General features: G+C 44.8%; 1 protein-coding gene across 22 annotated transcripts in view; it reads left to right on the top strand.

Annotated features, from left to right (window-relative positions):
- DIS3L2 (DIS3 like 3'-5' exoribonuclease 2) overlaps window positions 1–27283 on the top strand; it is a 1051599-nt gene that overhangs the window by 83066 nt on the left and 941250 nt on the right. The window contains exon 1 of one of the 22 annotated variants that reach the window (XM_073626495.1): window positions 3867–3975. The exons of the other annotated variants lie outside the window; for them this stretch is intronic. The gene's annotated coding sequence lies outside the window, so the exon portion shown is untranslated. Of the gene's footprint in view, window positions 1–3866; window positions 3976–27283 lie in introns of those variants that run through there. 22 annotated transcript variants of the gene reach the window in all.

The following is a 27283-nucleotide window of genomic DNA, read 5'->3' as shown; positions in this document are numbered from 1 at the left end:
AGAAGTCACCCAGTGCATGGTGAAAGATGGGTAACGTCCATGCCTGCTGAACCATGAGTCAGCGGTAATGGGCGCCTGACCACCCTGTCCAGTGGGGCCATGACATTGCCTTCCACATGCCGGTAGAGAGCCGGAATCGCCTTCCGTGAGGCCCAGCTCTGCAACCGTTATGGCTGCAATTTGACAAACTACAGCTAATTGAGCTAGGGCAATGAACAACAAACAGTCCCTCCCTGTCTTCCACGTTTAAACTTTGACAGATCACTTTAAGACTCTGCTTTCAGACTTTTTTTTTTTTTTTTTGGAAGTGATGCTGGATATAATTTTACTGTGTATTAAATGTTGGAGAAATAAAACTTAATAAAAATGCATAAAAAAATGGGTAGTCTATCCTGAACCACCCCCCCCCCCCCCCCCCCCCCCCCCCCCCCCCCAAAAGTGCCTAAACCTTTTTAGGAAATACTTGGCTTCAGATGACATCTAAGATGCTTATTCTACATATTTCTATATCGACTTTATCCATGCTTCCTGCGCTTCACAGTAGGAGAGAAACGCTTCCAATTTGTCATGCTGCCATTTAGTCTTATCTTCACCCAAAGTTTTCAGTTATTTGTACTTCTCAGTACTTGGGGCATTCAGGTGGCAGTACCTAGTAAACCTTCTAAAGGGCTTATCTCTTTTGCAAACATCCACAGTACCATTCAGGCTCTTCAAGCTTTTAGTTGGGTAATCAACTTTTCAAGTCTGTTCTCCAACCTTCTCTTCATTTGGAATACTTGGGCTACCTCATTCAGGACACCGCCCAGAAAAGTCATCCTTCCAGAAAATGAAATCCCCCCCCCCCCCCCTTTTTTTTATTTATTTTTTTTTTTTTTGTCAATTCTAAAGATACTCCTGGCCTTCCTACCATCAAAATGTCACCAGAATTTGGTCAAGTCCTGTTTTTTGGCAGTTTTTGGGCCTTGATTATTTTGTTTCCTAAACCTCTGGCTTTGTTTTACCCTTTTTTATAAAAACCCTTATCACTGGGTCTTTTGAATTAACACACCCTTACAGTACCCTGTGCTTCCTTGGTAACTTAACTTGGGTTCTGTCATGTAGAAACCACCCTTTGAACCTACCTGAACTCTTTTTAGATCATCTCTTCTGCAAGGTGACCATCTTAGCGGCTATTATGTCTGACTGCAATGTCTCTGAACTAGTGGCTCTTGTAAAGAGTCATTCCTTATCTTTAGAGAAAGTAGCCTTGTGCCCAAGACCAAGCTGTATATCTAAGGTGACCTCTAACTGCCATGGATATTTTTACATATTTACTTTGTTCTTGCATGGGCAAATGTAACTATGCATATACCATATCTGTGGGTTTCCTCTAGAAGCTGTAAATGTAGTAATGCTACTACAGTGATGTCCACAAATTTCTGGGCCCTGTGCCAAGCAGCTGCCTTGCTGAATTTGGGAGCAAAGGATGTCACCCACTTTGCACAGGCACCATTCAAAGAATACTCTCCACCTTGTCCAAAGCATTCTTTGAATGATGCCTGTGCTGTCTGGGTGACCCTTTGTGCTCCCAATAAGCAGGGAAGCGGCTCTGCATGGGACCCAGAAGATACTGAATATCACCTTACTAGTAGTGGCTAATACAGTGCTTTCCAGCTTCTAGAGATCCGAAAGACATGGTATGGAACTATAAATATCCATACCTGGAATTCTTTTACTTTAGACCTAGTTCTTCCCTCTTTGTGCATTGCTCCTAAACACCCCCATAGTTGCTTTTCATTGTTTGAATGTTACAGCTATTAGAAAAACTGACTTTGTCCTGTTATCCTGTCATTGCAAAGAACATGAGCTTAATCACATGCCGACCAGCCATTGCAGTTGTACTGTGGCAGAATGGCTTGGCTGGGCGAAACAACGTTATTTAACGTCACTTCGCCCTGTGGCGCAGCGCGCGTCACCTCACCCACGGAGCTGGTGCAAGTGCCCGCGATCACCTCTGGGCTCCCACGATTGCTCGGGGCACACGGAGAACCGGGATCTGTGTGTAAACAGTTTCCGCTTCTCTGAGGGGAGAAGTGACTGATCATCTGCTCATACAGAGTATGAACAGCTATCTATCTGTTCCCCTACACAGTCCACTCCCCCTTCAGTTAGAACACATTAACCCCTTCATCGCCCCCTAGTGTTAACCCTTCCCTGCCAGTGACATTTTTACAGTAATCAATGCATCTTTATAGCATTGATCGCTGTAAAAATGCCAGTGGTACCAAAAGTGTCAAAATTGTCAGACGTGTCTGCCATAATGTTGAAGTCCCTATAAAAATCACAGATCACGCCATTACTAGTAAAATGAAAAGCCATAAAACTATCCCCTATTTTGTAGACGCTTATAACTTGATTGTGTGTTTTTTGTAAAAAAAAAAAAAAAAAAATATTATACATATCGGCCTAAACTGAGAATTTTTTTTTTTTTTTTTATATTTTTTGGGGGGATATTTATAGCAAATTTTTTTTTTTTTTAATAGCGCAAAAAATAAAAACCACTGAGGTGATTAAATACCACCAAAAGAAAGCTCTATTTGTGGGGGGTGGGGGGTGGGGGGGGGACATTAAATTTGTTTGGGTGCAACGTCGCACGACCGCGCATATGTCAGTTAAAGCGACGCAGTGCCAAATCGCAAAGAGTGCTCTGGTCAGGCAGGGGGTAAAATTTTCTGGGGCTGAAGCAGTTAAAAATTCACTATTGCTAGGTGGATAAGACTTATCTCAAGAGCTTACACTGTAAAGACGACCTCCAGTACTTTGTGCTCATTCCTCCAGATTGGTGGGTGTTTTCCTGGACATTCCGACATGAAACCTTGGTTCTCCAGCTTTTCAAAGCTACCCCCTAGTTTTCAGTTCATACTTGCTCTAAGTTCTCCAAGTGGACGTCCAAACCTTTGCAGGTGCAGCTGTCAGCCACAAGATTCTTGCAGTAGCACTTGAGTTGGGCAAGTTAACCTTTCTTGGGCCTGTCGGCACTTTTTTGCCAGTGTTCCCTACCCTTCTCATTCATATCTCAGGGATGTCCCAAGGTCTTATGGCTGGCCGTACAGTATACAATTTTTCCTACTCTATTTCCTCTAGATTTACCACTGCCTATGTAGTGCAAGGGCCTGCCTCATTGTGTACAATTTGAAAGTGGTTTTAGTAAATCTAAAATTGTATAAAATGGTCTAATGTATTGCCAGCCTATGAATATCCAGCCCTTGTCCTGTAAGATTTTAAGATAAAGAATTTTGACTTGCCTCTAAATCCCATATCTTGATGTACAGGATGCTGACCCTCCTCCCCTTCTGTGTGGTTCTGCGTTTGCTTGCTTTAAAACCGAGGCCTCATGGAGTGGGGTAGGGTTATAGGGCTATGCCCTGGGGGCATGTCCAGCAAAGCTTTGCCAGTGTTCAGTCATCTGAAGGAAGTGGCCTATAACCCAGGGTCTATATCCAGCATGTGTACTATACTCCCAAGTTATCGCATCTTTAGGCAAGTCAAAATCATGTGATCAGCATTTTGCCTTTTACCAATCTAATTGTGATGCAGAACTCTTATTAAAAGGCACCAAGCAACTGGCACTTTCGTCCTTACAGAAACAATAGAATTTCATATTTAGGCTGACTTTAAGTGGTTTTGTCCAAGCTGGCCCAAACAAACCATTTCAGTTGCATAACTATGCAGCCTCTGTGTGCGCTATAGTATCCTGTAATGGCATTTGTTTTCTACAGTTTAGATGCTCTGTGTTCTGGCACCAGTATTGCGACTTCTGTCTATCAGCTTTAAATGGTTGTCTTGGATGCTTCTGTCATTTAGGAGATGCCTTGTGTTTTCTCTTAAAAAAAAAAAAAAAAATACAAGGATGGATGGATAGACAATGGAAGTCTTGCGTTCATTGCTAAAAATAGACTTCTGAATGGTGAAGCAGTCAGTCCGACTCTTTTAAAGGTTAGTTTCACCTTTTTAGGACAAAATGAATGTACAATGTTGCAGGAAAATAATTATGTTCAGGAGCCTGCAAAGCGTTGCACCCATGGTCAATGGATCGCATGTACAATGTCCTGCATACTCCCGCAACCCCCCCCCCCCCCAAGCAAAGTACTCGTACCTCTGTGTGGGCTTTCAGTTACAAAGATGGATGAAGAATAGACCATGAAGGAGCTTGAGTGCCCTTGAAATCCACTGAGAACTAGAAGCTATCTGCTGCAGTGGCATTCATGCTGCAACTGAATGACCCAAATGTGTAGGTGGAGTCCTGCCAGCTGTGCAATTTTCAAAATGTGACAGCAGCTGTGAGGATCCCCTGCCCACTTTCGCAGTGGATGGGGTTAGGGAGGGCGTGAGCTTTTACATGTTACACCCTAAAAAAGGAATGTAACCTGTTCCAAAGGTGAACCTGGCCTGTATATCTGGCAGCAAATGAGAAATTGCTCGGGCTGCTTCTGGAACACAGTGCTGCTTACTGTATGTAGGTAATGCTATTACAGTATATTTCAATGCAAACAAAGGATGTGTAGTTGTATAATTTTATTTGGCCTAGTTTAGCACACCCAAATTATTTTAAAGTCCAATTAAACACAATTATACTTTAAGCATGCTTTTGCCATTTAAATAGTATGCAAGATATTTGTTTAGGCTGTAATGTGCTTTCTTTATCATAAATCAGGGGACACAGTGAGGCTATTCTTTATTGGGTTATACTCCAGATGACTGGACAGTGGGAGACCAAAGGTCTTTAGATAAGTGATCCCCCTAATATAACCCCTCTCATACAGGAAGTTTTTCTAACAGTGTCTGCAAGGTGGATGGACACGTTTGTTTGATCTCCAGGTCTTTAAGTCCCAGCATGGTTCTAAAATGAATCAAGGGATTGACTGTTTGGATCCATTTGAAACCAGCATATATGCAAAGATAGATGGTACCCAAGCCTCACAAAGAAGACTTAAGGATCCTGCAAGGTTTTGCCTGTAATGCATCCGGCGCTGGACCCTGCACAGTGGAATCCTGGATACCACCGAGCTAAGGTGTTCCTGCAGGGTGCTGTACAGGTCCAAGGGAGTGGACCCTAAAACATGAAAAGGAGTACCCAGTCCTTTAAGGTCCTCAAGTGACAGGAACCCACCATGATGGGTGAAGATTGGGCTTGGTTTCTAAGGTTGTCCTTGGCCTGGGCAGGTAAGTGACATCCCCTCTCATTTACTTATTGTGGGATGGCCTATGTGTGTAACAATCTGTCAATCTAGCTAAGGCTGGACACCTGTGTAGTGGTGACCACGGAGTTTTGGGCTGACTGTTGGCAAGATTAAGCGGTCTTGTTTTTTTGGATGGTCCGTGCACGAAAATGCATTGTGTGCACATACACGGGACCATGACCGAGCAGAGTGTCCCAGCGCACAGCCATCTTAAACTGGCTGATATGCGGTGCTTCCAGGGGACAGCTGTGAGAGAGAGCAGGCTCTGAAAACCTTTTGCTTTCAGCAGTTCATTCCTCCTTACCCGGGTCATGTGAGTCACCAGGTGTTAGTTGCCAAGCTAAAGAGCTTAGCAGGATTGTTGCATAAGGGCTTGGTGAGCCCTATTAAAGGGTCTCCCTTCTGGGGTATAATGCTAAACCCTGGTACTCCCTTTTTTGTGGCTTGCAATGTCTTCAAAAAAGAGGAGCATGGCTAACACCTACAGGAAAGGGCACACCTATGCCCCTAAGGAGCCTAGTTGAAACCCTAGTATTGTATCCCCTAAGGGACCTGAGGCTTCTGGGCAATCTGAGCTGCTGTGCCTGTCTGGTATTGGTCCTACAGTCAATGCTGCGGCTTCAGCCTTTATCACCAGGGATGAACTGTCCTCAGCCCTAGCACAGGATTTCTGGCATGATTGCCCCCATCCTGCAGCGTGGCAGTGTGACAGATCCCCCTCCCCTGAGCCTCCTAATTTAAAGCAGGAATGGGTCGAGGATGGGGAAGAGCTAAATGCCAAGGATTCTGTGGAGGGCCTGGCAGATGAGTCTGCTTCTGAGGAATCTAGGCCAGAAGATGTCCAGTTGGCAACAGCCTCAGTCAGAGGCTTTTGATCCAGACTCTGACCAAGATGGTTCATTCTGCCTTTGTTACCTCCTGCAGAGCTATCTGAGCCTCCATTGTCTTTGGGGTCCCTGAAGTCTCCTCAGGCTTTCCCCTTGCACCCGCTGCTCGTACAGGTGCTGTATGCTGATTGGGAACATCCTGACAAGATTTTTGTTCCTTCCTAAAAGGTTTTCACTTTTATATCCCATGGAGGAAAAGTTTAAGAAATGGAGCATTCCAGCTGTAGATGCGGCAGTCTCTTCCTTATACGAGAACTTAACCAGTGGATAACTCACAAGGCTTGAAAGACCCTGTTGACAAACTTGTCATTATTAAAGGCTTCCGTTTCTTTTTCATACTTCATGGGACACAGGCTAATATTTATTACCTGCTGGGTTACACTTTGGTGACTGAACACTGGTAGACCAAAGGTCTTCAGACAGGAAATGATCCCCTATATAACCCCTCCCATACAGGAAGTACTTTAGTTTTTTTTTACCAGTGTCTGCAAGGTGGATGGCACGCTTTTTTTGAGCTGAGCTCCAGGTCTCTAGTCCCACAAACTGTTCCAAAACGAATCAAGGGATTGACTGATCGGATCCATTTGACAGGCTTTTATGCTTAGATAAATGGTACCCGAGCCTCGCAAAGAAGACTCAGATCCTGCAAGGTTTGCCTGTAATGTGGCCTCCAGGCGCTGAACCCTGCGGAGTGGATTCCCGGACACTACAGCGCTAAGGCATTTCCTGCAGGGTGCTGTACAGGTCCAAGGGAGTGGACCCTAAACATGACAGGGTAACCAGTCCTTGAAGGTCCAAGTGACCGGAACCTGCCGTGAAGGGTGAAGATTGGGCCCTTAGTTTCTAAGTGGCCCTGTGCCTGGATGCTTAAGTGAAACCCCTTTATTTTATTATTGTGGGGTGTCCCAGTGATTGTTACAATCAGTCAAGCTAGCTAAAAGCTGGACAGCTGTGTGCGGTGACCATACAGGAGAGTTTTGGGATAGCTGTGGGTGTTTGCAAAGTGTACTTTTATTTATATTTAATATATAGATATAGATTGGTTTGGTTTTTTTTTTTTTTTTTCCCATGTCTGGCTGTTATTTACCTGTATGATGGCGCACAAAGGTGTGCCATTTCACCTTGGTTGGCTGTGGTGCACATCCATTTGCAAGAGTGCCGCTGGGCTCAGCAGTTTGGCGGCCATGGTGCACACTGCTTCGCCACACATGCGCCATAGCCTTTATCTGGGTGCACGAAGATTAGCGCTGTAAGCGAATACAGTCACGCCCATTCCCTGGCACCGTGCACATGCATGCGCACGCACAGAACATTCTGATGCCCACCCATCTTATTTAAGCTGTGTAGGCCAAGCATATGGTGCTTCCAGAAAGCAGCTGTGGGACACAGAGCAGGCTCTGAACAGACGCTTGCAGCAGTTCAATTTTTCTTACCCAGGTCATGTGAGTCACCAGGTGTTGCTTGTCAGGCTAAAGGCGCTTAGCAGGATTGTTGCATAGGGGCTTGGTGAGCCCTATTAAAGGGTCTCCCTTCTGAGATGTTTTAATATACACCCAAGTACTGTTTGCGGCTATTTAATGTCTTCCAAAAAGGAGTTGGACTAACACCACAGGGAAGGGCACACCTATGTCGTCAGTAGTTCCTGATGAACCCAGTTGTATCCCCTGAAGAAAGAGGCTTCCTGGCAATCTGAGCCGCTGCGCCTATTTGGTATTGTGCCTACAATCAACGCTGCTGCTTCAACCTTTTATCACTAAGGATGAACTGTCCTCAGCCCTAGCCGGGTTAGAGCACAGGATTGCTGGCATGATTGCCTCCATCCCGCAGGGTGGCAGGAAGCATGACAGATCCCCCTTCCCAGAGTCGCCTAGTCTGGAGCAGGAATGGGTTGAGGATGAGCTTAAAGCTCAGTATTCGGTGGAGTGCCTGGCAGATGAGTCTGCTTCTGAGCAATCTGGACAAGATATCCAGTCGATGTCTGCCTCAGTCGCAGAGGCTTTTGATCCTGACTGAAATGGTTTGTTCTGCCATTAAGTTCCCTCTTGCAGAGGTGACTGAGCCCCCCTGGTCCTCTTTGGGATCTCTGAGGCCTTTTAAGGACACACAGACTTTCCCACTACACCCCTTTTGGAACAGGCAGTGTATACTGATTGGGAACATCCCGATTGAACTTTTTTGCCTCCTAAAAATTTTCCTTTTTTTTTTTATATCCCATGGATGAAAAATTTGTTCAAAAAATGGAGCATGCCAGCGTAGATGCAGTCTCTTCCTTAAACAAGAAATTAAAGTGGAGGTCCACCCTGAAAAAAAATATGCACAAAAAAATGGAGGAAAAGAGAATTTTTTTTTTTTTTTCTTGCGTGAAATGGCTGTTGCCAGGCAGTCTTCCTAATCTGCCTCTTCCTACGCTGCGGTGATGTCTCTCCTCCCCGCGTTGTCTTCTGGGGAATGGGGCGCGGTGTGTTATGGGAACTGTGTCCCACAACACATCGCGTCCCATTCACAAAGCTCTGAGCGACTCGCGCATTCGCATTAGGAAACAGGCAGTGAAGCTGTAAGGCACCACTGCCTGTTTCCCTTAGGATGCCAAGGGACGGGTCGGCCTCGGGCGGCTGACATCGTGGGCACCCAGGACAAGTAAGTACTTAAAGTCAGCAGCTACAGTGTTTGTAAAGGATTCCATAAAGCAGGTTTCTCGTCTGGCTCTCATTTGTACATATGCGCCGACTTTTATGGCTTAAGAACTGGTCAGCCGAGCTTCCTTGTAAAACGTTATTGGCAGTTTTCCCATTTCAGGGGGAGTGTTTATTCGGTGATCACTTGGACAAATATATCCAAAAGATTTCCGGAGGGAAAAGTTCTCTACTTCCTGTGAAGAAAAGCACCAGACGTACCTTGTTTAAAAACTCAGACTGCTTCCTCAAATGTCTGTCAGGGCGGTTTCGCCGCCAACAGGGCACTAGGGCCAGGGGCAGAAAAGGCCCTGGGTCCAAAATTCTTCTAAACCCAGCACCAAGCCCTCCTTTTGAGGGGACTCCTCCACTCATCGTGTGGGGGAAGGCTGCTGCACTTTGCGGACATTTGGAAAACAACAATTTGGGGTGAGTGGGTCACCTCAATTATATCTTGCGGTTACAAGCTGGTGTTACGGGGGATTCCCCCTCAGGTTTTTTTTAAGATCCAGCGTTCCCTCGGATCCTCCAAAGAAACTTGATGCACTAGATGTAGTGCCTGAAGCAATTAGTGATTGTAGAGGTTCCTGTATTCGAAAGGGGCACAGGGTTTTACTCAAACCTGTTTACGGTTCAGAAACCAAACGGGGACACAAGGCCCATTTTGGACCTAAGGTCCCTGAACAAGTATCTATTGATACAGTCCGCTCAGTAATCTCACTCCAGAGGGGAGACTTTTTAGCCTCCATTGATATAAAGGATGCATTCTAGGGATGGGCGAATTTCCCCCCGCCCCCGATTCAAATTTTATAGTGCATCAACAAACAAAATTGCAAAGGCAAACCCTTTTCTCTAACTGAAGTCATTGAGTAAGTAAAGTGGCACATTAATACACATACTGCAGGAGATTGTCAGACTGCGGACATACTGCAGGAGATTGTCACCTGTGAATTGGGGCACCAATGACCGCTTTGCAGAGTGCACTGCAGAGGACACATGAGGCTGTATTCGCGCGCTAGCTAGCAGAGGAGGCGGGGCTGGGAGCTCCACTCTGAACAGAGCGGCCGTAGTAAGCAGTGATTGGAGTGGAGCTTCTGGCCCCGGACCTCTGTATTCCCCAGCCAGTATAGAGGGGGCGGGTCCGGGAGCTCCACTGATGCGCCCACTCCGATCACTGCTCTAACTACAGCCGTTCTTTTCTGAGCATACAGGCTAGATGGGGCAGGGTCAGCACAGCTCCTGGCCCTGCCCCCTCACTGCTGGCTAGATAGGGAATACATCCTCCCGTGTCCTCTGCAAAGCCAATTGTTTTGCCTGTCCTGTCGCGATGGGCCTGTGGACACGCCCACTGCTACGAAAACTCTGAAGGGGGGAAAACTATTTTCTTAAAATCTGAATCTATTTGAACTCGCAACTCGATTTTAAGATTAAAATCTATTCTCCCCCCCCCAGCCCTAATGCGTACTTACACGTACCTGTCTTTCAGCCTCATCAGAGGTTCCTACATTTTGCAGTAGAGGAATGTCATTTTCAGTTTGTGGCTCTACCCTTCAGGCTTGCTACAGCTCCCCAGGTGTTCACAAAGGTCCTAGCACCAGTACTGGATCTTTTAAGGGCCCAAGGGATCCTAATGCTCAGTTATCTGGACAATCTGCTCAGATCACTCAGTACAGGCTCTAGAGCAGACCATAATATACACAGTGCAGTATTTGAAAAGCTTGGGCTGGATCATAAATGCCAGAGTCAGCCTTGAGACTAGCTCAAAGTCTAAGGTATTTAGGTCTGATCCTAAACACGGTTCAAACAAGAGCTTTCTTGCTACCCGTAAGGCTCTATGCCCTGAAGAATCGGGTGCATCATAAGGGGCACCAGACAACCCTCCATTCGGCTCTGGGTCTTCTAGGGAGGATGGTATCCTTCAAGGCAGTGCCCTATGCCCATTTCCATTCCAGGCCTTTACAAGAAGACATCTTGTTGGCTTGGAACAGTAAGAAAAGCCCTGGATTGTCCAATGTGCTTATCTCCTCAGGAATGCTTAAGCCTAAACTGGTGGTTGCAGGATCAGAACCTGCGAAAGGGAAAATAATTTCTCCTGGTAACTTGGAGTACTGACTGCAGATGCCAGTCTCTCTCAGGCTGGGGAGCGACCCTAGACGGGCTCAGGGGAAATGATCAGGGACAGAGCAGAACCTGCCATCAACATTTTAGAATTAAGGGCAGCAAGTCTGGCCCTCCGACAATGCCACAGCAGTGGCCTATAAAAACCACCAAGGTGGTACCCGGAGTCGTTCAGCTCTGAAGGAGGTGAGCTACATACTAGTGTGGGCATGTGCCAATTATATCGACAGTCCATATCCCGGGAGTAGAGAACTGGAAGGCAGATTATATCAGCTGCCAGCAGATCTGCCCAGGGGAATAGTCCCTACACCCAGGGGTGTTCCAGGAAATTTGCCAATGTTGGGGATGGCCTGAGGTTGACCTACTGGCATCCAGGTTCAACTAGCTACAGCAGTTTGTGTCTCCAACAAGAGATCCTCTGGCAATTGCAGCAGATGCTCTGATAGTTCCATGGAGCCAGTACTCCCTGGCTTATGCTTTCCCCTCCGATCCCTCTCCTTCCACATTTGTAGCACAGGATTCAGAGAGGGGCTTCCAGTGATTCTGGTGGCACCAGCCTGGCCCAGAAGGCCATGGTTTCCGGAGATTGTGAGACTGACAATAGACGGGCCATGGACGCTGCCATGTCGCCCCGATTTACTGCCCCTAGGTCCAATATTCCACCCCAATTTACAGGCTCTAAATTTGATGGCATGGCTATTGAAGCCAGGGTTTTAGCGGACCCGTGGCATCTCGGGGCCAGTGGTGTCTACTCTAGTGAATGCTAGAAAAGCTGTCGCTATGAAGATTATCATAAGGTCTGGAAGATTGCTTGGTGTGAAGCCAGAAAATGGCATCGGAAATATGCGATTGGGAGAATTCTCTTTACACTTTTTACGGTCAGCTGTGGAAATCAAATTGGCTTAGAGTACAATCAGAGGTCAAGTTTAAGCCCTATCAGTCTTCTTCCAAAGGCCTTTAGCCTACCATTCACTGATCCAAACCTTTTATGCAAGGGGCAACTAGCTTGTTTCCCCCAATTAGGTCAATTATGTGTCCTTGGGACTTGAACTTTTGTGCTGTCTGTTACAGAAACAACCATTTGAACTTAAGGAAATTACATTAGACTTGCTGCCAGGCAAGCTAGCCTTCCTGATGGCTATCACCACGGCTAGAAGGGTGTCGAGCTGGTGGTCCTTTCATGCAGGGAACCATACTTGATCCTTCACCATGAGTCGTGTTATGACCTGTTCCATCCTTTTTGCCAAAAGTGGTGACGGCCTTTCATTTAAATCGGGACATTATTTTTGCTTTTTTTCTCCTTTTTTCTCTCAGCCTCCATTCAGCGGAAGAGACTGCATTCTCTGGATGGTCAAGGTTTATTTGTCTAGATCTGCGGAGATCCAAGGATCAGACTTTTGGTAAAACAAAAAAGGACCCAAGAAGGGCCAAGCAGCTTCTAAAGCAGGGATCCTCAAACTATGGCCCTCCAGCTGTTGCAGAACTACACATCCCATGAAGAATTGTAAAACTCTGACATTCACAGACATGACTAGGCATGATGGGAATTGTAGTTCCTGAACACCTGGAGGGCCGCAGTTTGAAGACCCCTGTTCTAAAGCTTCCATTGCCAATTGGGTCCTTCAATTGGTCATTCAGGCCTACGGTCTGAAACGTAAAGCTCCTCCCTTTAGGGTGAGAGCTCATTCTACCAGGGGTGTAGGAACCTCCTGGGCTTTTTGCCATCAGGCATCGGTGGCTCAGATTTGTAAGGCTGCTACCTGGTCTTCAGTGCATATGTGCGCAAAATTTTATCAAGTGGATACTCGAGCAGCCGAGGTTACGGCTTTTGGCTGCAGTGTACTGCGGGCTGCCATATAAGTTCTGATGGTTATTCTTTGGTAGGGTGTCTCCTTCCTCACGGCTATTGCTCTGGGACATCCCAGCAGGTAATGAATATTGGCCTGACTCTGTGTCCCATGATGTATAAACAAAAATAGTATTTTTACGTCATACTTGCTTGTAAAATCCTTTTCTTTGATTACATCATGGGACACAGATCCCTCCCCTCTGAGGATTTAGTGCTTGCTACAAAACTAAAGTACTTCCGGTATGGGAGGGGTTATATAGGGAATGGCTTCCTGTCTGAAGACCTTTTGGTCTACCAGTGTCCATTCACCTAATGAAGTATAACCCAGCAGGTAATGAATATTAGCCTGACTCTGTGTCCCATGATATACTCAAAAGGATTTCATAGGTAAGTATGATGTGTAAATCCTATTTCTTTGGCCAGTTCAGCTATTCAGCCAGCTGTTGCAGCAATTGGGGTCTGCCAGTCCTTAAAGGATCAGGTCAGATGGCCTGATGAGCCTTACCAGGATTATCTTGCTGAAAATAGGGCAGATATTCCTCAAGCGCTGTTTTGCTGTAGCTGCCTTAAAGGATTCTATACAGCAAGTCTCTCGTATGGCTCTCCTGTCTGTACACATGCGTCAACTTGTGTGGCTTAAGAACTGGTCAGCCGAGCTTCCCTGTAAGAAGTTATTCTCAGGGTTCCCCTTCCATGGGGAACATTTGATCTGGACAAGTACAGCCAAAAGATTTCCGGAGTAAAGTTCTTTACTCCCTGTAAAGAGACCAGATGTCCTCATTTAAAACCTTGGACTTCCTCAGGTATTTCAGCAACAAGGCAGTTCCGCCACCAATGGAGCGATAGGGCCAGAAAACCCTGGGTTCAGAACTCTTCTAAAGCTGGCACCAAGCCCTCCTTTTTGAGGGGATGCCCCCACTCTATCAGGTGGGGGGAGGGCTGCTCTAATTTGTGGACATTTGGAGAAAAGTGGTGCAGGATGAGTGGGTCACCTCAACAGTGTACCACGTATTCAAACCTGTTCATGGTTCTAAAACCAAATGGAGACCTAAGGCCAATCTTGAACTGAAGATCCCTGAACGAACATCTGTTAATCCTTCAGGATGGAGTCAGTCCCCTCGATTGTAGCCTCGCTCCAGATGGGAGACTTGACCTCCATCGATATCAAGGATGCATATTTACGCATACCCATCTCTCAGCCTCATCAGTTTCCTGCGATTTGCAGTAGAGGAACATAATAATTTCCAGTTTGTGGCACTGCCATTCAGACTTGCCACAGCACCTCGGGTGTTTTGCAAAGATCCTAGCACCTGTACTGGGCCTTTTTATGGGCCCAGGGGATCTTGGCGCTTGGATACTTGGGTGACCTCCTGCTCAGATCACACACTACAGGCCCTGGAACAGACTGTAGCCTGCAGTGTGGTATTTAGAGAACTTGGGCTGGGTCATAAATACCAGTCAGCCTTTAGACCAGCTCAGGGTCGAGTATCTAGGTCTGATCCTGGATACAGTACAGGAAAAGGTATTTTTGCCACCTGTAAATATCTGCCCTAAAAGATCAAGGGGCATCAGACAACCCTCCATTTGGCTCTGTATAAGTCTTCTGGGGAGGATGGTGGCAGTTCCCTTCGCTCAATTCCATTCCAGGCCTATACAACAAGACCTTTTGTCTTGGAACAGGAGAGCACAAGCCCTGGATTACCCCATGTCCTTATCTCCCTTGGTACGCTTAAGCCTAAGCTGGTGGTTGCAAGATCGGAACCTGCAATTGGGAAGAGCTTTCCTCCCGGTGTCTTGGAGAGCACTGACCAGACGCCAGTCTCGTGCTGGGGAGCGACCCTAGAGGGGCTTGTAGCTCAGGGGAGATGGTCAAGGGCAGAGCCTGTCCATCCACATACTGTAGTTATGGGTGGTATGTCTGGCCCTACAGTCCTGGTTGGTGGTGCTTCAGGACTGCCCCATCAGTTTAGTCAGAAAATGCCACTGCAGTGGCCTATATTAACCACCAGGGTGGTACCAGGAGCTGTTTAACTCAGGAGGAGGTGAACCACATATTAGCCCGAGCAGAGGGACGTGTGCTGGCTCTATGGGCAGTCCATATCCCGGGAGTTAACTGCAAGGCAAATTATCTCAGCCGCTAGCCGTTCTGGCCGGGGAATGGTCCCTACACCCAACTGTGTTTTGGGAAATCTGCCAGAGATGGTCAGAGGTCGATCTTTTGGCATCCAGGTTCAACAAGCTACAGTAGTTTGTGTCCAGAAACGAGGGATCCCCTGGCATTTGGAGCAGATGCTCTAGTAGTTTCATGGAACCAGTTCTCCCTGGTTTATGCTCCCCCCCCCCCCCCCCCCCCCGATCCCTCTCCTTCCACATTTTGTTGTGAAGGATTTGGAGAGGGGGTTCCAGTCATCCTGGTGGCACCAGCCTGGCCCAGAAGGCCCTGGTTCCCAGACATCGTGAGATTGGCAATAGATGGGCCATGGACCCGTCCGGGCTGCCCTGATATACTGTCTCAAGGTCCTATATTCCACCAAAATTTACAGTCTTTAAATTTGATGGCATGGCTATTAAAGCCAGGGTGTTAAAGGATTGTGGCATCTTGGGACCGGTGTCTACCATAGTGAATGCCAGGAAAACTGTCACTAGGAAGATCTATTATGTCTGGAAGACTTATCTTGCTTGGTGTGACGCCAGAAAAAGGCATCCTCAAATACGTGTTTGAGAGAATTCTCTATTTTCTACAGTCTGCTGTGGAAATCAGATTGGCTTGGAGTACAATCGGGGGTCAGATTTCGGCCTTGTCAGTATTCTTTCAAACGCCCTTGGCCTCCCATTCACTGATCTGAACCTTTTATGCAGGGGGTAACTCGTTTGCTTCCCCCTATTAGTTCACCTATGTGTCCTTGGGACTTAAACCTGTTAATGTCTGTTTACAGAAGCAATTGTTTGAGCCTATTAAGGAAATTCCCTTAGACTTGCTGTCATGCAAGCTAGTCTTCTTGATGGCCATCACCCTGGCTAGAAGGGTGTTGGAGTTGGTGGCCATTTCGTGCAGGGGACCATACTTGATCCTTCCCCACGACTGGGTTGTGTTATGACCTGTTCCATTCTTTTTGCCAAAAGTGGTGTCGGCCTTTCATTTGAATCAGGACACTTTTTGCCTTTTTCTCTCAGCCTCGTCTGGTAGAGACTGCATTCCTTGGATGTTGTCCAGGCAGTCAGTTTATTTGTCTAGATCTGTGGAAATCCAAGGATCACACTGTTTTACCAGAAGGACCCAAGAAGGTGCAGGCAGCTTCCAATGCTTCCATTGCCAATGGGGTCTGTTGGTCATTCAGGCCTATGGTCTGAAACATAAAGCTCCTCCCTTTTTTTAGGATGAGAGCCCATTCTACCAGGGGTGTAGGAACCTCCTGGGCTTTTTGCCATCAGGTATGTGGCTCAGATTTGTAAGGCTGCTAACTGGTCTTCAGTGGATACGGTCACAATTTTATAAAGTGGATGTTCAAGCAGCTGAGGACTTGGCTTTCAGGCCGGTGTACTGTGGGCTGTCGTGTAGGTCTGATGGCTATTGTTTGGCAGGGTGTCTCCCTCTCCTTAAGGCTGTTGCTCTGGGACATCCCAGTATGTATGGAATAAAAGCCTCACGCTGTGTCCTGTCATGTATGATAAAGGTGGGATTTTTTTCCGTCATACTTGCCTATAGAGTCCTTTTCTTTGTGTACATCACGAGGTCCCTCCTTCCGTCTTCATCCTTCCTGTTTGGGAGGGGTTATATAGGGGATCACTTCCTGTATAAAGACCTTTGGTCTACCAGTGTCCATTCACCTGGAGATGAAGTATAACCCAGTAAGGAATAGCCTCACTCTGTCCTGTGATATACAAAATAGATTTTGCAGGCAAGTGACAAAAAAAATCATTTTTGTGTGGGGTTTTTTAAAGTTTTTCTCAAGCTATGATATAGAATACATATTTTCTGTAATCAAGTAGTGGGATCCTTCATATTGGCAACATGTTTGCAGCCCCAGGAACTCAAGTGATTTTTGCCAGTGATCGCTGAAAAACATTAGAAATTGTCAAGGTATTTGGTTTGTTTTTTCTTGTTCAGTTACATAAATGTGGCTGCGTGATCGAGAATTCCCAAGGACCAGGTAATGCACCTAAACGTTTTTGTGGTCTTTAAAAAGAGGGTTGGTGGGAAGCCATACATGGCTGTTAAAAACGTAACCTATACTCTTGTATGGCATGTGCTAGCAGTTCTCTAGTGCTTGTTGTAACCCATCCGCATCACACTGATAATGCTGCACATAAAGTGATTGTAAACAATCACCTTGTAAAACAACCCATTCAGTTCAAAATAGAAATGAAAGGCAAAACATTTTTGCATAGATATAAAAAACAAACTATATATATATATATATATATATATATATATATATATATATATATATATATATATATATATATATATATATATATATATAATTATTCACCAGGGATTCCACATACAGAAAGCAATACAAGGAGCATGATACTTTTCTCATTCAAGTACATGATGTAGCAGGCACATATCAGGAATTTGAAGTTTTGGGGTAACAAATGCTTTAAGGCTCAAATCCTTTCCTGCTGTGTAAATGTTGGTTTCTTAGTATCATGGTCTAGACATGTGTAAGTCGAGAGCAGAGGATGTACTTCAGTGACACACCAGCAGTAATGGCAGAGAAATCTATTTGTATACTTTTTTTTCTGTAGCATGCAATCTCATATGGATACAGGTTGGTATATGAATGGCAAATCTCTTTTCTGTAACTTTGAAGGAAAGTTTTACACTCTAATGACGGCCTTTTAACAAGGAGACGATCGGTGGCTTAAACGGCCATCGGTCTCGTGCTTTGGTTATTTTAGTTCTGTATTGAATGAATCCTTTCTTGATAGTTTTTAAACACTCATGCATGAAGTGTGACCATCTCAAGTGTGTGCCAGGTTTTTTTTTTTTTTTTAAATAAGTCTGAAATTCTTGGAGGTCTTTACAAATATGCACTTTAGCAACTAGCTTGCCACACGGCTATTAAGCTCATATAGAACTTTTATTCTTTTACTGGCTAGTAGCTAAGGCTCTGAAAAATTGGGTGCATTGGAAACTGGACAATATCAATATTTTTCACAGTACTATGTTGGAATGTGGCTTAATTTGTATAACTACTTAGGTGCTTAATGTGGTCTTCAAAATTTAGTAGCAGCTTTTGGCGTGTATTGTGAAAGCTGAATTCCAGCTTTAACAAGCCTTAAAATTCAGTCTGGATTTTTTTTTTGCTTAGTTACATTGTTCCAGCTTGCACCATGTAATCCATACCTGGCCTTTTTTTTTTTTTTTTTTTTTAAGTATCGGTCAAACTGACAATATTGCTTCAAAGGGTTTTACTGGGGTGATGCATGCATCACCATAGTACTGTTTAGAGCGGATGGTTGGCTTAAGGCTTTATTGTAATAATCAATGCCGCTTGGCTGATATTACAGCCAGTCGTACCCCCCTTCCGCTACTCGCCTGGGCTCTCCCTTCCCACCAGAAGGCCCGAGCAACCAGCCGGCAAGTCCACTGGCTGGCCAAAGCCCCAAACAAAGCCGATGCTTCGGGTCTTGGAGCTAGTAATCCGGAGGCGATGTCATGACATCACTTCCTGGATTACTGGCATCTTAAAGGCACCAGTTTAAAAAAGTATTAAACGCAGATCTTGACGTTTTGATTACTTTAAAGTGCAGAGGGGTTTGGGGTCTTATGGACCCCCTATCTCTCCATAAAGAGTACCTCACATGCCAATTACTTTCACAAGGGATGTTTACATTCATTGTGACAGCAGTAACAGTGATTTTAAAAAGAAAAATGACAGTAAAAAAGATATACAAAATATCAGATATTGCCAGAGGTGGCCGAAATATCTGTACCAAATGATCAGTCAATCCCTAGTTTATAGCCTGGCTTTACTCAATGGGGATGTGAGAAAGGGGATTATGAGCAAGGGTAGAGATATCCTCACTCAGAGCCTGGACACAGACCCCCCATTTGCAGTTGGTTCCAGCTTGGTTATACAGTGGGGATGGAAAGTATTCAGACCCCCTTAAATTTTTCATTTAAGTTCATTTTTTTCCCTCAATGTACACACAGCACCCCATATTGACAAAAACACAGAATTTACATTTTTGCAGATTTATTAAAGCGGGGGTCCACCTATCGTGTTTGTTTTTTTTTTAGTTCATTCAAACTTTTCTTCTCAGCATTACATACTCGCATATTGTGTCATATGTCCGCCTGTGTCAGATTTCGTTGGAAAGAATAACTTATAATATTCACTGCAGGCGGTTTCCATCTTTATTGTGGGCATTTGAAGCCCACAAGCATTTATTTCCTGGATGTGGTGAATGCAGTGCTCCCAGCATTCACTGCTCGTTCCCGCACATGCTCAGTGGCATCCTGGGAAGCCTGAGACTAGCTCCCAGGAGTCTGGGAGAGGCTAGAAACACGCCTACTCCCACGGGAGGAGAACCAGGAAGTGCAAAGAAGAATAGAAAAATAAAAGGTAATTACGGCGATTTTAAATTTTTTTTAAACGGCATGTCAGCATCTAGGCAAAGAGAATACATACAGATATTGTTCAAAATTTGGGTGGAACCCCGCTTTAAAGAAAAACTGAACTATCACGTGGTCCTAAGTATTCAGACCCTTTGCTGTGACACTCATATATTTAACTCAGGTGATCTTTTTCTGTGCATCCTTGAGATGGTTCTACACCTTCATTTGAGTCCAGCTGTGTTTGATTATACTGATTGGACTTGGTTAGGAAAGCCACACACCTGTCTATATAAGACCTTACAGCTCACAGTGCATGTCATAGCAAGATAATGATGAGAATCATGAGGTCAAAGGAACTGCCTGAAGAGCTCAGACAGAATTGTGGCAAGGCACAGATCTGGCCAAGGTTATAAAAAAATTTCTGCTGCACGTAATGTTCCTAAGAGCACAGTGGGATCCATAATCCTTAAATGGAAAATGTTTGGGATGACCATAACCCTTCCTATAGCTGGCCGTCTGGCCAAACTGAATTATCAGGGGTGAAGAGCCTTGGTGAGAGAGGTAAAGAACCCAAAGATCATTGTGGCTGAGCTCCAGAGATGCAGTCGGGAGATAGGAGAAAGTTAACCATCACTGCAGCCCTCCACCAGTCGGAGCATTATGGCAGAGTGGCCTGACGGAAGCCTCTCCTCAGTGCAAGACACATGAAAGCCTGCGTGGAGTTTGCTAAAGAACACCTGAAGGACTCCAAGATGGTGAGAAATAAGATTCTCTGGTCTGAGACCAAGATAGAACTTTTTGGCCTTAATTATAAGCGGTATGTGTGGAGAAAACCAGGCAGTGCTCATCACCTGTACAATACAGTCCCAACAGTGAAGCATGGTGGTGGCAGCATCATGCTGTGGGCGTGTTTTTCAACTGCAGGGACAGGACAACTGGTTGCAATCGAGGGAAAGATGAATGTGGCCAAGTACAGGGATATTCTGGACGGAAACCTTCTCCGGAGTACTCAGGACCTCAGACTGGGCCAAAGGCTTACCTTCCAACAAGACAGTGACCCTAGGCACACAGCTAAAATAACAAAGGAGTGGCTTCACAACAACTCTGTGACTGTTCTTGAATGGCCCAGCCAGAGCCCTGACTTAAACCTAATTGAGCATCTCTGGAGAGACCTAAAAATGGCTGTGTACCATCCAACCTGACAGAACTGGAGAGGATCTGCAAGTAGGAATGGCAGAGGATCCCCAAATCCAGGTGTGAAAAACTTGTTGCATCTTTCCCAAAAAGACTCATGGCTGTATTAGATCAAAAGGGTGCTTCTACTAAATACTGAGCAAAGGGTCTGAATACTTGGGACCATGTGATATTTCAGTTTTTCTTTAATAAATCTGCAAAAATGTCAACAATTCTGTGTTTTTCTGTCAATGTGGGGTGCTGTGTGTACATCAATGAGGAAAAAATGAACTTAAATGATTTTAGCAAATGGCTGCAAAATAACAGTGAAAAATGTAAGGGGGTCTGAATACTTTCCGCCCCCACTGTACATTTAGTTTCATTCTTGGTGGGATGGACAATGGCACATCTCACCATCAGCCCTCTCACCTTTTACGGGAATGTCTTGGGACAAACTGATTTTCTCAAACACTATAATCAAAACACAGTCCAAAAGAATGCCAAGCAGTAAATTACAAAGCGCATTTATTCATTTTTTGGCTGTTATAATTCCGCACTAATTTTTGTGTGGTGGTCCTTGGACGATGGACCTCTTCCACCTTTATGGAGAGATCACTCTATGCTTAACTAGGGTTTTATTTATTTTTTTTCTTTGGATTCCTCAACTCTTAAATTAACTCCTCGCTTGTCTTCTAATACAAGAGTAGGGCAAATGCATCTGGATCAGTACAACCAGTTTGTAATGTTTGGGTATTGGATGCTGTACAGGCATTAACCTTGGCACATTGTGTAAAACATGTGGTTAGCTACAGGATACCATACAGGTCCAGAGTCATGGTCCATCTCGATGGGACTCAGACCCTGAAGACCCCACTGGGGATACAACCTCTTTGCGAAGCCTGAACCCTTTAAAGTTACCAGCGAAAAGGACAAATACAACAGTCACCCAGCATCTGACCATTATTGTAGCTCCACAATCCTGAATACTATCCCATTATGAGTTATAATTGTCAGGAAACCAGGACTTTGTTGGAATTTTCACTTTCTTAGTTTCAGGTGAAAGACAAGCTGTTGCATCACACCACAGGTCCCATTCTTATGTGTATTTGTGGAACATATGGGCACTTTGGAGTGGAACATTGATTCTTGAATTGGACTAGGATTCCAAGAACACTGTATGAATCCTGGTTGTTTAAGAAATGGACAATCTAAGTTATGGGCATATTTTAAAGCATACTTGCATCAGCACTTTGTACTTTTGTGTTAAGCATAACATATTTATTTGGAAATGTTCATATGTAAGGTCCATGTTCTATATAAGGCACTTTAAAACTAGGTTGCACTCAAATATATAGGATTTTAGGCTTTGGTTCATGTTATAAGGTTTATAATTATGTATAAGTCGTTAGCATAGGTTGATTTTAATTGGCATAATTTGAATTTGTATTCACAATTGCACTTTAGAGTGCTGTATTGTGAAAACTCCTATCAAAATAAAAACCTTACAAGTATTTTAATGTTTACTCTATCCAAAACTAAAGTTTTTTTTTTTTTTTTTTTTTTTTTTTTTAGTTGAAGTCCCTGTAGGTCAGATTTAGTGTGGGGTGTGTGTGTTGTGTGTGTGGGTTTTTTTTTTTTTTTTTTTTTTGTGGGGGCACATGGCCAGCGGCATTATACTGATGTTTTATGGAGGTCTGTGCATAATGGGCTATTTCGGGCCTATTATAGTTGAGCTTAAAATTTGGTCCACCTGAGTGGGATGGCAGTGAGATGCGTGATCCTTTTAGCTAGTGGCACAGAGATACACATTTCTTCTTTGATACTTGCCTTTTTATGAGGGGACATCTGGTTAAGCCTTTGCTGTGCCTGATCATTTTTCCCAGCTTGAAGCTGAGTTCCACCCGAAAATGGAACTTCCGCTTCCTCCTCTGGCGCTGGAAGGAAGTTCGCTCAAGCCGCTATAAGTCGGCAAAATCGTACAGTTGGGCAAAAAGTATGGGTACGTTCCCTTTAAGAGCTGCTGGAGGCCTGATATGAGGGGGACCCGATGCTTGTGACGGCGGATGCGTTTGCTGCTGGCCACGCATGATCGGGAGAGCCAGCATTTTCTGTCAGAGGAGACATATCATTTGTTCCTAAGTAGGAACAATAATATGAGCGTCCCCCCCCCCCCCCCCGTCAGTCCTAAACCCCATACAGTTAGAACACATCCAGGGAACACTTTTAACCCCTTGATTGCCACCTTGTGTGAACCCCTTCCCTACCAGTGACATTTACACAATAATCAGTGCATTTTTATAGCTTTGATCGCTGTATAAATGGTCCCAAAATGTGTCAAGTGTCTGCTCTGTCCGCTGCAATATCGCAGATCACCACCATTACTAGTAAAAAAAAATCATAAAGAATGCCATCAATCTTTCCCATAGTTTGCTTTGCGCAAAAGTTAGTGTCTACAATCAATATACACTTATTGCATTATTTTTTTTTTTTTTAACAAAAATATGTAGAATATGTATTGGCCTAAACTGATAGTTTTTTGTTTTTTTAAAAAACATTTTTTAGGATATTTATAGCAAAAATTTTTTTCAAAATTGTGTTTTTTTTTTTTTTTTTTTTTACTGCAGAGGTGATTAAATACCACTAAAGCTCTATTTGAGGGGGAAAATGGATGCAGATTTTGTTTGGGTACAGCATTGTATGCGCAATTGTCAGTTAAAGCAACAGTGCCAAATTGTAAAAAATGCTCTGGTCAGGAACGTGGTAAAATCTTCCGGGGCTGAAGTGATGACCTACTAAAGACATGCAAATTTACATGGGACAACTGTTTTTAGGCCTCATGCACACTGGACGATTTTACAGCTGTTTTTGGCTTCAGACGTTTTCTGCAGCCAGTAAACTCCCCAGCACGTTATCCTATGTGTCCATGCACATGTATGCTGTTGGCGGTTTTTTGGCAGATGTGTTTTCTGGCTGGGGGGGGAAAACCCAGAACTAGTGGGTTTTAAGTAGGGCCGAATCTAATAGATTATCGGTCAGCTGATTAGTTGGCCTGCATACAGAATGCATTATTTGTTTACATATCAGGAAATATAGTGCAGCACGCATCCAGATCAGTAAACCACCCATACAGGTCAGCAAGTGCCTGAAATGTGATGTATGAGGAGCAATACCTCATGGGACATGTAGTCCTGGGCAGGAAGTGAGTGGTTCTAAAGGCAGAAGTTTTTTTTTACCTTGTTATAGGGGCACTCTGAAGGCAGGAGGAACCGGACATTCCGGTGGGGGGACCCCAGAAGAGTAGAATCAGGGCTGCTCTGTGCAAAACAATTAGAGTAGATAAGTAATGTTTGTTTAAAAAAAAAAAAAAAAAAATCACTTTAATCACTTTAGCCCCAGATTTTACCCCCTTAATGACCAGAGCATTTTTTGATACGGCACTGTCACTTTAGCGAACAATTGTGCGGTTGTTGCACAAGCAACCTTTATTCCCACAAATAGAGCTTTCTTTTTGTGGTATTTGATCACCTCTGCGGTTTTTTAATTTTTGCACTATAAAAAAAAAATTGCCAATTTTGAAACCCTTTTTTTTCACTTTTTTGCTGTATTAAATATCCCCCAAAAAATATAAGCAAATTTCTTCCTCCGTTTAGGCCGTTATGTATTCTACATATTTTTGGTAAAAAAAATTGCGTCAAGTGTTCTAACTGTAGGGGTATGGGTTACCACTCACACGACAGATCACTGTTGACGGGGATCGCTGACACGATGATTGGGAACAGAAGATCTGTCATGGTATTAGGCAGAACAGGGAATTGCCTTGTTTACATAGGCATTTCCCCACGCTGCCTCTCGCCATGACCAGGCCTCCGGCTGACATCAAGTCTGTGAGACCCATGGGCTTGCTCATGCGGCAGGTGCACGCCCGCTATCCTACTTTTGCGCACTGACTTACAGGTACGTCAGTTTGCGCAGGCGTGCCATTCTGCCAACTTATATCAGCGTGAGCCGGTTGGCAAGCCGTTAAAGACTCTGTGCAGGGAAGTTCAGCATCTGAACCCAGAAAAGGAGGCTGATAGACTGGAGGTAATAGAAGGCATTGTAATTACATTTTAAAATAAACTTTTACTAGTATTGTGCATTATATTTAAAATATCCATGAACAAAGTCTCAGCTTTTAGTACTACTTTAATATCAAATTTTATTTCTTAATCATACATCACGGGACACAGCCATAGTAATTACTATGTGGGTTATAGGCCACCTTCAGGTGATGGATACTGGCACACCCTAAACAGAAAGTTGCCTCCCTATATAAGAAATTTAGTGACCAGTGGATACTACCCACTGGAACATGGAAAAGGCAAAAAAACGATGTATATGAATAAAGTTTAATCACTCAGTGTTATCAACTGAAACCTGAGTGTAGATAAGTGAAACAATGAAGTCCCGTAGTGTAATAAATGTGAAATCCAATATAGGTGAAAGATCTTCTAGTATTTTGATTCATCAGCATGGAAATCTTGAGATGGAAATAGATGAAATACTCTTACCAGAACAGGTGGATTCGAATGTTCATTGACACCGAATCAAACGGGCTTGGAGATCCAAAGGGGTGATTATCCTGAAGGGGGATGGAAGTCTCAGATCCCAAGGGACATCTTTTTCGCTCCACCAGCCGCGATGATGACCATCGATTAAAGGGAACTGTGTGGGGAAAAAATGGAGGTATCCAAATCTCGTATCAGGTCCCAGGGGTATGGGGAGAAAAAAAATTGAAGTGCGCTAATAGTGCGGATCAAAAGATTTGTATATTGGTTTGATCCAATAAATATAACAATTAAAAGCGTGATCACGTAAAAATAAAATCAGGTGTAGGGAAGTGTACCTTGCCCGATGCGTTTCGTCCAATTGGACTTCTACAGGGGCATCAAACTGTTCTCCTACACACTATATATCTATATCTCTATCTCTATCTATCGCCAATCCGAATCAACGAATCCACTCACAAGGTGGTTTGGATGGTGATGGGGCAGAGAGGGGTCAGCTGGTAACAAGCATGCAAATCCGGAATCGCCCTAGCCAATAAGGGTATGGCCCTAAAATCCCAAACAATAGCCCACTAATTCATAGGGATCATATGAAAATGAAACATTAGTGGCAAACACCGCGTGTGGAAAGCCCGTGAAAATAGAATGTTAATTGCTGTTGTGGGCCTCTGCCCAATCCGATATCCGAAGATCAGACACGTGTGTGGCGTGATAATGCGCCGCACACGGATGTAAACCTACAACATGTGACCCTGCTGCACAGCTGCGGCCGTGTGACTGAAGCGGTGCAGGGACACGTACGGCTTCCGCCCAGGCCATGGCACAGAAACTGCACTTCTCAAAATATGGGATGATGCCCTCGAAGCAGCAGATGACGGAGAATCTTGTCTCCTGGTACTGTTAGACCTCAGTGCAGCATTTGATACAGTGGACCACAATACCCTACTTGTCTGCCTCACAGAAGTAGCAGGAGCCACAGATTTTAGTCTAAAATGGTTTGCATCCTTCTTAGAGAATCGCTCTCAGACAGTGAAACCTAGGAGCATTCACCTCAAACCTGGACAATTTCCTGTGGAGTCCCTCAGGGTTCACCCTTGTTGCCAGTGCTATTCAACATCTACACCCGCCCACTCCTCAATCATCAAAAAATCGTACCTCTGCTTCCACTCATATGCTGACACCCAAAACTACTTTCGCATCACCGGACAAAAAGACCACCATCAGAAAATAGAGAAATGCCTCACTTTGATAGATGACTGGATGACAATTAGCTCCCTCAAACTCAACGGGTCAAAAACAGAACAACTTCTCCTACACTCTAACCAAAATCCCAAAACCAAGACTCCATGGACACCTCCCACCATCTTTGGACAGACCATCTCTCTGAGCACCAAAGCCAAGAGTCTCGGAGTTATCTTTGACTCAGAAATGACAATGGATGCACAAATAGGATCAGTAGTTAGCGGATCTCACAATCTCCTCTGCCTGCTACGCAGACCCATCCCCTTCATCCCAGAAGAGGACAAAGCAGCAGTAGTTGGAACAATTATCAATTCCCGACTTGACTACGCAAACTTGCTCTACATAGGATTACCCCAATATCAGCTTGCGTGCCTACAGACCATCCAAAACGTGGCGGCAAGACTAACAGGAAAAAAACCCTGGGAGTCCATTTCCCCATCCCTGAGGAGCCTACATTGGCTAACCGTAAAGAATCGGATCACATTCAAGATCCTCTGCCTCACCCACAAATGCATACAAGGTAACGCCCTTCAATACCTCCGAGAAAATAAAATGCTACACACCCAATCGCAATCTGCGATCATCTAACCAAAACCTCCTCGTCATTCCCAAATACTGCTACAAAGCAAGGGGAGAACGAAGATTCGCAGTCCAGGGACCTCGGCTATGGAACACTCATCTGACTCGCATCCGCATGGAAGAAAACCATCTGGCCTTCAGGAAAAAACTCAAGACCTTCCTCGTCTAAGAAGCTAACACAAACGCATCTAGCGCCTTGAGGTGATTCAGTTCGCATTTGCAGCGCTTTACAAATCATTCAATAAGACACTTGACCGCGTCTGACAGCAGTCATGTGATCCAAAAGACGTCAGTGACGTGTCTCCACAGGACGGCCCGGCATGTATAATGCGCCAGGAATGTCTGTCTCAGAGGCACGTGCCTGCGTTGTGAGCCCTGATTATGTGACACCCGGTAACGGCCGCCGAAGAACGCCGCTACCGTACTCGG

This window comes from Aquarana catesbeiana, linkage group LG04, assembly GCF_042186555.1.
Source record: "Aquarana catesbeiana isolate 2022-GZ linkage group LG04, ASM4218655v1, whole genome shotgun sequence".
Lineage (NCBI taxonomy): Eukaryota > Metazoa > Chordata > Amphibia > Anura > Ranidae > Aquarana > Aquarana catesbeiana.
This window is presented reverse-complemented; position numbering and strand designations above follow the sequence as displayed.